General features: G+C 41.6%; 1 pseudogene; it reads left to right on the top strand.

The window, feature by feature from the left end:
• Window positions 1-3,900: 3,900 nt before the first annotated feature.
• LOC121396155 lies at window positions 3,901-8,240 on the top strand (annotated as a pseudogene).
• Window positions 8,241-15,891: the final 7,651 nt, after the last annotated feature.

Raw genomic sequence — 15,891 nt, 5'->3', positions numbered from 1 at the left:
ATCTGCTGCGAGATTGACACCAAGGCGTGCTCTGAACCGTCAGGCTCCATTTTGGGCCAGTACAAACTGTTAGGGTTTGCAACGGGGGAACCTTTTGACGAAAGCCCGAGATTACAACAGCACTGTGTGGTGCCGAAGCTGAGAGCAGTGAGCGGGTGTACGCGCCGCAGCGCAGAGTCACTTAGCGGGGCTGAGCAAGCGGGTCACGGGTTGGAAGGGAAACTGAAGCCGGGTCGGCGCCGGACCGAGGTAATACACGGGATCAAGGATACCGAGGCGTCTAAGCCAAAAGGAGATACCGAAAGCGGGGTCAAATCTAGCCGAGTCTAATACACAATTGAAACTTTGAATCGCTCTAGGAACAGCTAACAAGTAGCAACTTGTGTGCTCGTTTTAACAAATTGTACTGGCAACTGGCCAGTGTAAGCAAGGCTATTTAAGGCCTCCCACTGCTGCTGATTGGCCAGTTATGATTGCCACTTAACTCCCGCACTGCTGGAGAGTCTTTCCTAACACCTCCTAGGGATGACCAACACTTTAAAATTAACATCAATAGCATGGAGAATCAAAGACAATAATTCAACACACATTTCAAAATATATAAAACTAATACTAGCGTCATCATGAATAAATATCTTCAAAAATGGTTCGAAAAATCTATACCAACCATGAGCAAGGTGATACTTGAATTATAAACCCTTCACACCAACGAAGCTATTGGTTAAAGATTCGATAATACTCACAGTTGCCTAAACTTCAATTCCAAATAGTGCGATCGAACGATCGAAGGATTATCCTTCGACCAAAAAAACTTAGGAAAGCCTATGGGGACCTTCCCCATAGGCTAACATTGAGTTTGGTAGCTTTTAGATGGCGAACTAGGGGGTCGAAGTTTTTTCTTAAAGAGACAGTACTTCGACTATCGAATGGTCGAATAGTCGAACGATTTTTAGTTCAAATCCTTCGATTCGAAGTAGTAGTCGAAGGTTGAAGTAGCCCATTAGATGGTCTAAGTAGCCCAAAAACACTTCGAAATTCAAAGTTTTTTACTTTGAATCCTTTACTCGAAGTAAGTGAATCGGCCCCTTAGTGGCATATAGACAGCACGTAACACGTGAAGCCTGTGTGTGTGATTTCTGAGGGAGCGGGGAATGGTTTTTCATCATTGAATTGTTACTTCTCTTTAATATCCTTCTATGTTACCCTCTGGAACACTAGAGATGGCTTGTCTCCTTATTCTAGCTATATAAGGGAATTACTAATTAAACTGATGCTTCAGATTGTGAACTTTCCAGCATTGTTCCTCACTGATACTATATGAAGTCGACACTTGTTAAAATGTACTAAACATTGAAATGTCACAATTAGATAGCTGGAGGCAAGGGAATAAAGCTGTCGCTAACAACAGTCTGATTTTCTGGGGTTGGAAATGGCTCAGATGAGCAATGAATGGAAATTCACAATTGTTGCAGTCTGGTGCAAAGCTGCCCTAATATTTGTTCCAACAATGATCCACTAACTGAAAGGGTTTTAATGACCACTTTACCTTAAAGGAGAACTAAGACATTAAGAAGTAGGCTAGAAATGGTGCATATTATGTTTTGGGATTCTGTACCATCCCAAGAAGACCAACTCCTTTAGCAGGGAAGATCTGTGCTTCCAAAGATGCTCCAGTAGCTCCCCATCTTTTTATGCTGATTCACTGCACATGCTCTGTGCTGCTTTCAATACCTGAGCTCAACCATGGCCCACTCACAATATAATATATATATATAGTATCAGCTTAAATGTCAGGGAAACCTAATTTTCTGCCTCATGATTTGAGATGAAGTTTAGCTTTTCAACAGCTATTCAAAGTACACTGAGGATGTACATATCACAGACACTCCTAACAAAAGCCAAGATGGGAAACTGCTGTGACAACTTTGAAGGCCTGGATCATTACTATTACAGAGATTCTGAACCTTTAGGCTGGTACAATAAGTTCAGTATAAAAATATGACATTTCTAGCCAAATTAATTCTTAGGGTTTAGTTTTGAATTGTGCTTAGCACAGGAGAAAACCCAACCTAGAATTGTTTTATTGTATCGCTTTGTATAGCAAATATAGAAAAAAAGAGTTGTCCCTGCGGTGCCAAATTTACAGCTCTGTTGGTAACCATGATATCCAGTGATCTCAGGCCACATCCCCTAACTTATAAGGCCATATACCTGGTTGCCTTCTTGACTGAACACATGAGCAACATCTATTGCAAACTGGAAAGGATTGTAACCAGCTAGCGTGAGGCAACAGCAGTTTAGGCAAAACTAAGGGCCATGGCAAACTGAAGATTTGTCACCTGCACTACCGCAGGCATTAAATCTCCTGAAAATACTTTCCCTCCAACAATAGTATAAATTGTGAGTAGCAATATGTGTTGTTTTGGTTTTTCCAAATTCTCCCACAAAAGAGCAGATTTATCACAGATAACTAATGTCCCTGTCTGCCATCAGCCTAAATGCATCATGGATATATATGCCAATGGAAGCAAGTATGAAGGTAACACATTCGGACCTTAAAGGGGAACTGTATCCAGAAGCTGATTTTTGTAAAGTGATAGAAAATTTGATTCTAAACCATGCCTTCCAACATTTGAAAATCAGGAAGAGGGACAAACAGTTATTTTTTGAGCACACTCATTTTGTGGCCACACCTCCTAAATACCATGTCAATTACAAAAATTAGCAGGTTTGGGAAGTCATTTCTGACAAAGACATTTCTGGGGGTTTTAGGGTCATGTTTTATGTAATTACAGTTTGGCTAATGAAGGTGAAATTGCCCTTTAAGATGTGAGTCTCATGTCTCCCGGGAGACCTGCTTATCTTAAATATATGAGCTTGATAAAGGGCTGGAATAGCCCGAAACGTCGCTCTGCTAATGGCATGAATAAATAATCATTGATTCACATATCGGCGTGCTGCTGGAATGATTGCTTTACAGTGGAGTTTTTCCTTGGGCACAGAGGAACACAGCTGTGCACCCGACGCTGCAAAAGGCGATCTAGTGTAAGTGTGGCACCTTATTGATTTGATTTGATCTGCTTATCTTAAATCGTTACTATTGTATCTTTGCTTATCTGAAATAGTTACAAATGTATCTAAGTGCAGCTGCTGAGTTTTCTGGGCCCTCTGCCAAAAAAGCATCTTTTTTAAATTAAGTTTCAGAAACTTTTTTTTCATTTTCTGGCATCAGTGCATAAGGTCAAAGAGAAACTTCAGACATTTTATTAAAAATCTGGGACTGTGGGCTGTTCTAAGCTCCTATCTCATATCATATGTATTAATTGGAAAAAAAATTGCAAGCTTTATATAACTTAAATTACTACTAGACACTAGAGTATATATCTCTGTGAACATTTTCTACACCTCTAGTACAAACCCCTGAAACAGTAGCTGTCCCCCCACAAAGGAGCCTGGGGAAACAGGGGGTACAGGACCACAGGGTCTGCTGCAATGTATTTCCCCTCACTAGAGCAATAAAGTCTTCCATCTACTGCAGGTAAGTCTGTTGGCAGTGATCTGCCAATAGTGATTATAATCTGGTAGTGTTCTTTAGGTAGCACTAAGGATATGAGAAGTATTACTAAACAAGTTAGTCTCAATCTGTATCTCTCATTAATCCTTGTTTGGGCAAAACAGTCTACATTCTTGTACTTGAGAAGGAATCAAGAATATTGTGATTTTTTTTGTTTATATTTCACTATTCCACCTATTTTCAGAAAGTATCCGAATAAAAAATAATTTTATTTTTTCATCATTATTATATATTGATCTCAGTACATTTCCCTTTCTGCTTCCACTAAGCATAGTCTTATTTCTCTCCTGCTTTTACCATTCATTCCTACTGTTTTTCCCCATAGGATGATACCATTGCTCCATCTTATATCTCTGATCACCCTAATACCATGCTCCAGTTCAATAGAGGATAACAAGATTCTTCTTGCTGTGGAACACCAGGGATTCCAGGTATACCTGGGACACATGGTAATGCTGGATTACCTGGTAGGGATGGAAGAGATGAAAAAGCTGTGTCCCCTGGCACAAGTGAATCTAAAGGTGATCCTGGAGAACTAGGTAATATTAACTATTTGATTAGATATTGGCACATATGTGTGCTCAAGGGAGTGGTGTTTTGACACCAAAACAAAGCCATTCCCGGCACAGCTTATAAGTGTAGTTCACATTAAAATGACGTTTTAATATGATGTAGGCAGTAATATTCTAAGAAACTTGCAATTTGATTTTCATTCATTATTTTTGTATAATTTTAGCAACCTCAAAGCCCAAATGGAAGGCAAATAGGACAGGATTTGAAAAGAAAGATAACCGGTAAAAAAACAGCAACAAACTTGTGCTCTCACAGTACCTGCATTTCTTTGTGGGTCAGTGTCCCAAATACCAGACAGAGTTTTCTATTGCAGGATGGAAACAGGCTGAATAGGAAGGCTAATCATTTCAAAAACATATAAAACTTCAACTTTGAATGTATACAGAATGGAGCTTGTAAACCTTTCCCATTTAAGAGGCAGTCAGTGATGTTATATATATGATATCAACGTTACATTGACTATTATATCCATGAGGCAGAGATGTTACATTTTTTTGTATTCTTCCTGGAAATGTTTGTTGAAAAGGACAAGAGGTCCTCTGCAACACACTGCCCAAGCACTTTGCTATTCTCAACATAAAATAAGGTCTTTAGACTGATTTGTGATGGTAAATGTATTCAAGTGCCAATCACTTCAAAAGTGTCCAAGTTGAAATCCATCAGATTCTTGCCCAAAAGACTCATTGCATGAATTCTGCCACTAGATGGCCTGCTATACTTATTGAAATTACAATTGAGCAATGCACATACTGGTTTGCTACTGTCCAGTATGATCTTATCCAAAATAGTTTGACATTGGTAGTTAGATACATTTGTTCTAACAAAGTTATGTGTTCATCATGCGTGGGGGGGGGAGATATGTGTGCATGAGAGGGACATGCTTGTTACTTGCCTTAACCCAACTGTCTATACATCCATCATCTAAGCCATGTTTGGACAGGGAGTCAAAAAAGTCCCTGCCATTTCAAGTACATAGAGGAAACACATAAACTGGGATAGTTGTTCAAGGGCTTTTTATACTCCCCACCATGCATGCAGGGCTGGATTTACATAGCGGACACCCTTAGGCCTGCTGTCATTCATCCCCCTGTCCCCTCCCCTTCTTTTGTGCACATGCACAGGCCGGGAGCACTGGGGATTGGCACAGGGGAAATTTTAAAAACGATTGTATTTCATGATCAGCCCCAGAGCTTCCAGACCAATGCGGGTGTGGTTGGCTTCATGCTGCCCCCTAGAATCCTGCTGCCCTAGGCCCGGGCGTGGTGGCCTTTCCACAAATCCTGGCCGGCATGCAAGAAACATATCTTGAAGGTCAACCCTTCAACTACCTGCAAACACATATACTTGCATCTAAGTGTTATGTCTTAGGCTCAGACTTGGATATGTCATATTTGTCACTTGCTTTCCCTCGTCCTATGGGAGTGGCTCTCTCTCTCCCCACATTGTTGTCTTGACAGAGTTTATGATCTTACCTTTAATCTGTTAAAAGCTTCCAATTCATCAACACATTAGCACTAGGGATGCACCGAATCCACAATTTTGGATTCGGCCGATTCCTTCACCAAAGATTGGGGCGATTACCGAACCGAATCCAAATCCTAATTTGCAAATGCAAATTAGGGCTGGGAAGGGGAAAACTTTACTTCTGAATCCTGCTGAAAAAACCCTAATTAGAACAGAGCACTTGTGTGCTGTCCATACTGTCCATTAACAGCCCCATCTCCACATGCAAGATGCTTATCACTGTATCTGTCATCAACAGTCGCTTTCATGTTGCAGTGAACTTAAGCAGCTCAATTTATCATCAGTACAGGGTGCATGAAGTTTCTTTCATGAAATGACCTCATGACACATTTAATCCATCCATACTAACATCTTCATTTGACATCAGAGATCCTTGGTTTTGGGACATAGGTCCAGAGGAGCTATATTTCCTTGCAGCTCAAAAAGACTCTCAGATTGTGGCTCTCATGTTAGAACCTTCAGAAGAGGATGCCAATTCTTGACTATGACCAGAACAAAAAACATTGCCATAGTTGTTAGTGTGGAATAAATGTATGCTCCAAAAATATGTCCAATGCCTGATAAGCCTGGACACAATTTTGTAAATCTTATAGTTTCTGTTCTTCAGTTGACCAGAAAACTATTACGGTACTGTTATCAGGATACTATCACACTAGGTTGAGACCTAATCATTCTTGGGGGTCCCTAAAGGCACTACTACTTAATTTATAATTTACATTGATCATAAAATACCTGTATAATACTTTCAGAGAGTTGAGTGGGATCATATATAAAAATAGAGGGGCACAGGCCCATAGTAATGTTTAGATTCATCAATTAAACACACTCAAGTTTTGAGAACATAAGTTTGAACTTCTTTCTTCTTTTGTCTTAATAATATTCATGTGGGAATCAGAAGTCAGAGTTAGGGGAAGATTTACTAAAGGGCGAAGTGACTAACATTAGCGAAAATCTGCCAGCGTGACGTCATTTCGCTAATTCGCCGATTTACGGGCACAGGTGTAACTTTGCTTGCGAAGGAGATAGACTATAGCAGTAATTTGCTCCTGAAGTTGCTCTCTGGGAAGGGAAGTAACTATGCGAATTCACTAAGATGTGGATTTTACTGAACGTTACCTCTTGCGCCAGATAGGACTTCCTCAAAATATAGTTGAACATTTTTCTAAGTCCCAAAAAACGCTGACAACTTTTAATTTTCAGAGTGATAGGCTGCAAAAGATTGTACATTTTCTAACATTTGGCACATAACCTATACACTGGGATCATGTGTAGGGCAATATAACAATTCTATTTTATTTTATTAAGTTTTCCCAGGCTTGTGTAGTATAATTTATTGGCTGCAACATATATGTCTATTCAACTTTAACTTCCGCCATATGCAAATTAGCCAACGGTAGCGCAACTTCGATTCGCTTGCCGCAGTAACGCTAGTGCAACTTTGCCAGCGTTCGGCGCCCTGGACGCAACTTCGGATTTTAGTGAATTAGCGTTGTCCTGCCGAATCTACACCTGTCGAAGTGTTGCGATGTGAGTGAAGCGGACGCTAGTGCAATTTCGTCGCTTAGTGAATCAGCCCCATAGTTTGACTATGATAATCACAATAACCCATAACAGATCTACTAAATGCTACCACCCAAAAAGCAATATGACTCATTGAAGACGAATATACAATATACAGTATATAGTAGTGATGTGCGGGCCGACCCGATACCCGCGGGCCACCTTCAAATGCCGGCATCCGACTTCCGGGTTCCAGGTTATACTCTCCCGTCTGCGCGCCCCACACCTTTTTGTGACATTATTGTGGCGGCGGCGACGGCGGCGCTGGTCTATAAAAGGACCCCCGGAAGCGAGGGGGCACAGATAGTCTAATTTCTTACTTTTTATAAAGAGTAAGTTCCCAATGACAAAACAATTGATGAAAATTAAATAGTCATTCAAAGTCACTGAGTCCAGATGCCAGTTTCTTCATAAAAGTCACACAAGGTTGCAGTCACCTCAGGAAGTAAATCAATCCTCAGTAATCTTGAACATTTATAAAATGTGCAGGGTGTATGGGTGCAGGCCCATAGTAGGTTTTTAAAGATCCTTCCAATCTTTATAAACGCTTACTATCCCACAGGAATTCCAGGTGCTCGAGGTTTCCCCGGTATGGCCAGTCCTTCTGGTTTACAAGATGAGAAAGGGGTGCAGGGAAAATGTGCTGTGTCCTCCTGCTCTGCATTTAGTGCCAAGCTATCAGAGTCTCGCACATCACCCATACCTGGGCAACCTGTTTCCTTTGAAAAAGTATTAATAAATGAACAGGGGCATTACAAGCCAGAAACTGGACGTTTCCACTGTGTTGTACCAGGGCTCTTGTCCTTCTCCATCCATGGCACTGTCTTCCGTGGATCACTTCACCTGCAGCCATGGGCGTCCACATATAGAGGCAAGTGGGGGGGCACTGCCCCCCTGGACTTGTACTTCATGCCTATCTTGCCCATGTGCATCTGTAATGGTACAGCCCGGGACCCTGAGGGAGAAGGCACTTACCCCACCACACGATCATCAGTGTCAGACTAGGACACCAGGGGCCCACTATCAGTACTATTATTCTTCCTCTCCTCACTCAACCGCTATTCTCCTCGTCTCTTTTCTTTACATAATATAATACTATCATCTATTATTCCATCTATTTAGTCTTTTTGTTCTCATAGAAATAAAGAATGACCATGAACTATGCTAAATGTTTAGCAGCATGAGGGCCCACTGATACCTGGGCCCACCGGGAGTTCTCCTGGTATCCCTGTGGGCCAGTCGACACTGACTCTAGGTAATTACACCTGGTGAAAACATTTTTATTATCATACCTCCTTTGTCTTTGTGTTGTCTGTGAAAATGTTATGTGCTGCTCATACACCATATGACTTCAAGTATTTATATAACGTAAATGATACACTTTGTCCCAACTCACTGCAATGTTGCTTCATTCAGTAACTGCTTAGACATCCCACTATGCTGCACAATAAAAACATCCTAGACAGTATCTCAAAAATTAGTATATTTCTTTTTTTTTAAAAGGTATTGTGTTGAGTTACAAACATGAAATATAATGTGCAGCACTTTTGAGTAATTAGGGGCCCCTGAAATTTTGGTGAAGAGAAATACCATAAAACTGTCATCTTGGGCATTCCTCTGGGCTTACCAGAACTCTGCTGTAATATGTAAGTGTATAGAAACCCTTTTGGTGTACTTATCTAGATGTGACAGAAAGAATCCAAGTACAGGTATCTCATTCCCGTGCTCTGACATACACACAATAGGCTTAACTTGTTCGAAAGTGTAGCCACATTAACAATAGATATCACTTGCAAACATAGATCAGAGCTAATGTACTATTCCATGTTCTGAAATAAATAGCACAAGCAGTGCTGTTGGTTCCCTCGTAAAGATTTCATGATATTGAATATTTTAAGGTACTAACATTTAATTTCAGATAATTTGTTTCTCTCCTAGGGCTGTATATAAATCCGATGCCCCCCTAGGCACCTGACCTAAACACGCCCCCTACACTGTGTGCATGACATCACTTCCACCAACCAATTGCCTGAATGATCCCTTTATCTATAATACCCTCATTCATACTGTACGTCTAAACTACTGGTCTTGCTGTCATTTAACCACCCACAGTCTCAGTATTACCCTGTTGCGTTATCAGCTTTTTACAGAGGGAATTGTGTAATGCAATTTTAGCTTGTATAACCTTCCTCCATACAGTACAGCTAGCTATGTTCAACCCTGTGTTCATTCCAGGAGTCTGATTCTCAACATTTGTTTTATAAAACCTCTACAGATTATACCTTCTTACACTAATAAATGGGTGTGATAAAGGCTGGGCAGTGTCAAGTCTATATAAATATCCCACCTAATTCAGCTGCAACCCAGTATAACTTGTCTTTGTTATCATCTACTGAAGAGGCTAAATTAGTAGATTCCTCCCTAATTCCAGGGAATTTTAGACAACTAAGGTAAAAGAGCATGAGATGATGATTCTAAAACAGAATTTGGTTGCAGATCTGCATGTAACTGATTTTCTCTCTAAATATTCAATTTCCATGGCTTCCGTAAACCAACACAGGCCATCAGGGCCCTTCTAAACTATGGCATCGGCCCTTTTCCAAAGGCCCAAAGGGAGGAGTTCTCAGAAGGCCAGATAGGGTGAGATTTAGGAAGGATATTTATTGGCTCTCAGTATTACTTAGGTTTAAAAGTCCTATGGAGGATAGTAGGACTGACACAGCAGTTATATGTTGTTTCACTTTCATTGTCCGGAACCAAGGAGAAACATAACCAATGTGACCATTTCCTGAACTCTAAGAGCCTTATTCTAATGTCTCTCCCTCCCCCTCTATATATTATCCCTGCCAAATCCCTAGCCCAATACCCACAATAAAGATACACACAATGACTTTGTGGTTAATCTGTGTAATTCACAGCTTTATTAATAATTAGATAAACTGCGCTTTTTGATCGCAAGGAAGGCAAAAAACCTCTGAGAAGCGAATTTCCTTCACTAGAGGGAAAAATTCCTTCCTGACCCCTTAAAGGCGATCGGATTTTCTCCCACGATCAATGCGCCAAATAGAATCAAGGGAAGCGGGGGGGGGGAATATGGTAAGGTAAGGGACTGCAGTGAAAGGATGAGAAAGAGAAGGGAATATGGCAGCATAACCATGGACACATTTAAGCTGCATGATGAATGCTGCATTCCTTTCCATTCCATTGGCAGCCTGCAGACCCCCGCATTTGCAGTCTGAGGGATGGAATGAAAAGGAATGCAGGGTCTACCAAGTGGCTTAAAGAAGTCCCTGTGTATAACACCATATTTTGGATAAAGGGGAGGAACCACTGGTGGAACTATAGTGGCTGAAAGCACCGCTGGTGAAAGTGCAGTGGATGAAAGGGGGGCATCACTGGTGGAATTGAGATGTCCCATAGTTACTGCTGTTTCCTGAGGATGTGGTGCCTAGACTGAGGTACATCGGTATTTGGTACCGAGGAAACTGCTGGTGGTGCTGGTATCATTTGCCGAATTGATCCGAGGACCACCTGTAAAACCAAACAAAATAACTCAGACTACATATTTTTTTTACGTTAGCAAGTGATATACCTGTAAAATCCTTATATGGGTATGGGACCTGTTATCCAGAATGCTTGGGACCTGGGGTTTTCTGGATAATGGATCTTTCTGTAATTTGGATCTTCATACCTCAAGTCTACTAGAAAACCATGTAAACATTAAATAAACCCAATAGGGTGAATTTGCTTCTAATAACTTTATCTTAGTTTGAATCAAGTACATGAAACTGTTTTATTATTACAGAGAAAAGGGAAATCATTTTAAAAAAAATTGGATTAGTTGAAGTATATGGGAGATGGACTTTCCGTAATTCGGAGCTTCTTGGATAATGGGTTTCCGGATAACGGATCCCACACCTGTAATATTTAGGAGCACATTAAGCACAAATCAGGTGATTAAGCAAAATGAAATGATTGACCAAGTGTGGGAAAGAAAAGGATGGATTATATACGGCACCTGAATATCTCTCATTGTTCTTAATCAGTATGGCCTTGTTGATCTTCTCTAGCTCTTTGTAGAGGTGTTTCAGGTGGGCCTTGATGTATCTGTAGTCCTGCCAGAACTCGTTCTTAAGGTGTAATTTCCACCATTTTGTGATCTTCACGCAGTCCTTGGCCATCCACAGATCGTAGAGTGCAAACCTGATGTCAAAGGTGATCTTGTCCCTGATGCACTCGAGATAAGGGCCCGCGAGTGGATCCTCAAAATCCCTGATCTCAAAGATGCCCAGATCAGGCGAGATCCACGGTGCGGGCTAGAAAAATGTAAGAAGCAAGAAAACATTGAGGTCAGGGCACACACTATGCTAAACCCTGTTCAATTTCTGTTTCGTTGTATTTACGCAGAAGATCTGACATGTTTAGCATTGGGTTAGCCCCCCTTTTAACCCCTTGGATACCTTTCGCAGCAGTCAGAAAATAAAATGAGGAAATTAGCTGTGAGCACCTTTACCTTTTCAAAGCGCCACTGGTAGTAAATCCGGCTACTTGCACTCATGCCCATCTTTGCTGTTCCTGTAATATAAAATAGAGATTTGGGAAGGTTAGAATTAACGTAAAGATGTAAGACCCCCAAATAAACACAATAAAGAGGTAAAATCAGCAGCATATTTAAACCTTATTTACTAAGAACCCTTTTCATTCAGAAACTATGGTTTTAATATGGTTCCAATTAGAAACAAATGCTTACTTATGTATATAGAATGCCCCTCCCCACCAGCTCCCCATGTCCCCATTTTAAGACAATACCATCCCATTTTATTTGGTCCACAAATCAGCCCATTATTTCTGTCAGGGCCCTACTTTCCTCTGGATCAGCAGTTACACAAAAGGTAGACCTTGATGGACTTGCGTCTTTTTTCAGCCTCATCTACTGTGTAATACATATTACAGATGGGAACAGGGCCGCCATTACAAATCACAGGGCCCCATACAACAACATTTTTGGGGCCCCCTGGGCCTCACCCACACTGGCACCTGAGCCCCACCCCAGATACCACCCACTCCACATCACAGTTAAAAGACCACACAGACATCAGCGCTAAAAACGTAACCCCCCCACATACAAGTTATAAAAAGCTATTGATGTTCAAGTCCCCTTTATATGTTAAAAAAAATTGGGGCCGCAAAGAATATTTTTTTTTTAAAAAAAACATTGGCTCCAGGGCCCCCTAGAATTGAACTCATGGCTTCAACTTCGCCTCCTTTTGTGACTTTGAAAAACATTGGCGCCAGTTTTTTTAAAAAACCATTGGTGCCAAGGCCCCCTTGACAATTAAAAAAATTGGGACCGCAAACAATATTTAAAAAAACAAAAAACACATTGGCTCCAGGGCCCCCCTTACAAGATAAAAAAAATTGGGGCCCCAAAAAATATTTTTTAAAAAATATTTATTGGTGGCAGGGGCACTATAGAATATTAAAATAATACATTGGTGGCCAGGGGATTTAAAAAAAAAAACACAAATTGGTGTTCAGTAAAATTGAACTCATGGCTTCAGGACTTCAACTTCGCCTGTTTTCGTGACTTTGGGTCTTTTTGCCGCTTCGGGACTTCGGCTATTTTCGTAGCTTCGGGTTTTTTCGCCGCTTCAGTAGTTCGGCTGTTCGGGTTTTGAAAAATGGCCGCACGGCTCGGGCTCTCTCAAGGGGGGCCGGGTCTCTTTCAAAAGTGCAGCACTGCTGGGCCCCCCTTCATGCCCGAGACACTTGTCCCTCCCTGTCCCCCCCTGATGGTGGCCCGGGATAGGAAAATGCAGGATCCTTACCTTCCTCCAAATAACCCGCAATGGGTTGGGCAAGTTGTTCTTCTGCTCCTGATGAACGTTGATAGTCTTTAAAAAGACTTTTGTGTTTCTTCTTTATCTCCTTCTGCTCCTGGGAATCGTTGAGAATCACTGAGAATCGATGAGAATCGCTGAGAATCGATGAGAATCGCTGAGAATCACTAGGAATCGCTGGGAATCACTAGGAATCGCTCGTATTTCACTTTGTGGGAAGAGAAAGAGAGAGAAGAGATTGTGAACTAAACCCTCTCTGCCATATATATCTGTATATACTGGATTTCCCTTAATAGCTCAATACGGCGCTACTGAATATGGTTGTGCCTTATTAATAACCAGTAACACCAATCAGCAGCAACTTTAATAGAATGAAGAAGCTGATTGGGAGAGACTGGTGATTGGTGCAATCAAGGGCCCTAGACACCCCTGCTAAAAAGGTTGGGTCCTGGTGACACAATGCACAAACTAATAGTTAAATGAACACTTGGAATCACCCTCATTCGTTTCTTTGCCAATTGCTTTCACCAGGGCTCAATTAAATTGAATTTAGAAATGATTTGAGTGATCATTTGGGAGTGAGCATTTGGTTGGCCATACACTGAACTGGAAAACACATGGGATCAAAACATCCCAAATCCCCCTCTGTGCCATTACTGTAAAGCTGTATGTTACTGGCAGAGTGTAATAGGTGCAGAAGACACTGGTGAGTAATGGGCCCACTGGGTCTTTTCATAACCAGTCAATCTCTGATCATTGCCCCTGCACCCATAACACAAGGCACCCTAATTCTAGGCTTGTGTTACTTGTCTTTCTTCTTAGGTCCTCCCTTACCCATCATCTACTCTAATGTTGAGGCCACTAGGATGAGTGATGAGTGGGACAGTTGGCCAATGGCAGTTGGAAAAATGGCAGTTGACAGTTACAGCTAAAAAGCAGCAGAGTAAATGGTCTAACACTTCAAAAGCTGTAACAAGTTAACAAAAAATACCAAACATACTATATTCTATAACAACAAGTCTTGTACAAGAATTGTAGTTAAGGCACAGCTAGATAAGCACAGGTTTTGAGTCAGTGGGACAGCAAGTTCGCATGTTGTCTCACTCCCCTTAGCAATGGCACACAGGCAGATTTTGGGTACTTTGGCACCCACAAGTTTTAGAAGTTTGGGCAGGGCTGCCACCAGAAACCATTTTCAAGGCCCCTCATTGATTGTCCCCTTCCTTGTAGTTGTACCCTTTGTACCCTCTGATGGCTTCTAACCAAAAATTCTCCCCCCCCCCCTTCCAATGGAATTGGAAAAGTTGGAACTGGAAAGACAAACTGACATCTCCAATGGACAATTTCATGACAAGCACCTACCCAGACAATTACAATAGCAGGTAATAGTGGGCAATTTTGGGAGCTTTGGCTCTAGACTAAAGTTCGGACTGGGATTTAAAATGGCCCTGGCATTTGAGACACACAGAGGCCCTCACAGCCCCCCCCCCAGCAGCCCAATAAATAGTGACTGTCTATGGCATCTTACAGCAGCCCCTTTGGCATTTGCCAGATCCTACAGATTGCCAGTCCGGGCCTGGCTCTAGTCCCCGCACTACTATAAATCATGGAAGCCACACTGCCCAAACTAACCCCTTGTATTATTGATACCCCCCTCCCCCCATAAAGTATGTTCCACTTACCTCTGAATCCAGAAATGAAATACTGGTCACTTGTGCCTGAGCTGTTAAGTCACCTTCCCTGGCAGCTCTCAGCCAATCAGTGTTGAGCTGGGAGTGATGTCATCCTCAAGTAAGGCATGATATACCAGTAATTGGCAGCCAATCACATCAGTCACACACATGTGCATTTATGAAAATACAACAAATAGAAATCAAACATAAGCAGTCATAGAACCAGGGCCACCATCAGAACTCACTGGTCCCTGACTGGACTCTCCCATGCCCAATGAAGGAAGGTCCTGCTGAGATCTCCTCTCTTAGCCCATAAGCTACAACTCTGCTACTGGTTCTGGCTTTGAATGCTGGGAATTGTAGTTTAGCAGTGGCTAGAGAGATTCAGTTATGGGATCACTGAGGCAGACAGTATTATTCTATTGGCAATATGTTTTTTCACTTTAGTCTTTTGCAGCTCTTTATGTTTGAATAGGAATAGTTTTCTTGTTTCAAATGTTCTACCTCCCTAGCATCCAGGCAGAGGCTTAAATAGACATAGAAAGGCATAGTATCCCTTGAAGCTGGCAGCCTATTGCCACAGCCTATTGTTACTTGTGGGCCGCCCCCCAAAACCTGCCATGTTAGGCACAGGCCCTCGGGTGTCTTAATATAAATACGCCCCTGTCCTCTCCAAGAGATAACACGGCTCCTACATCAGAAGCAGTTTCTGGAAACCGCAGATATTTTGTATGTACAATACTGTAGCAGGTGCTGAGGAAGGCATCCACCTTCTAATTAAAGGGGTGGTTCACCTTCAAAACACTAGTTGTTTTCAGATAGATCACCAGAAAGAATGACTTTTTCCAATGACTTTCTATTTTCTATGTGTCACAGTTTTTCTATTATTAAAGTGTAAAGTGTCATTTTTCACCTTCTGAAGCAGCCCTGGGAGGGGGGGTCGCCGACCCTGTAAATTGTTCTAAGTGGATACATTTAGTTGATACATTTAGTTGATACATTTCTCATCTTTGTCCCTGCTAAGCAGAATCTCTGGCAGTGGAGTAACTAGATGCTACTGGGCCCCACAGCAAATTAATTTTAGGGCCCCCAACATTTCCAGAGGTTGTCCTGTTTAACCAATATATATTGACATTTCTCATTAATT

The sequence above is a fragment of the Xenopus laevis genome, chromosome 7S, assembly GCF_017654675.1.
Source record: "Xenopus laevis strain J_2021 chromosome 7S, Xenopus_laevis_v10.1, whole genome shotgun sequence".
Taxonomy (NCBI): domain Eukaryota; kingdom Metazoa; phylum Chordata; class Amphibia; order Anura; family Pipidae; genus Xenopus; species Xenopus laevis.
The sequence above is the reverse complement of the archived record's forward strand: the minus strand, read 5'-3'. Positions and strand labels throughout refer to the sequence as shown.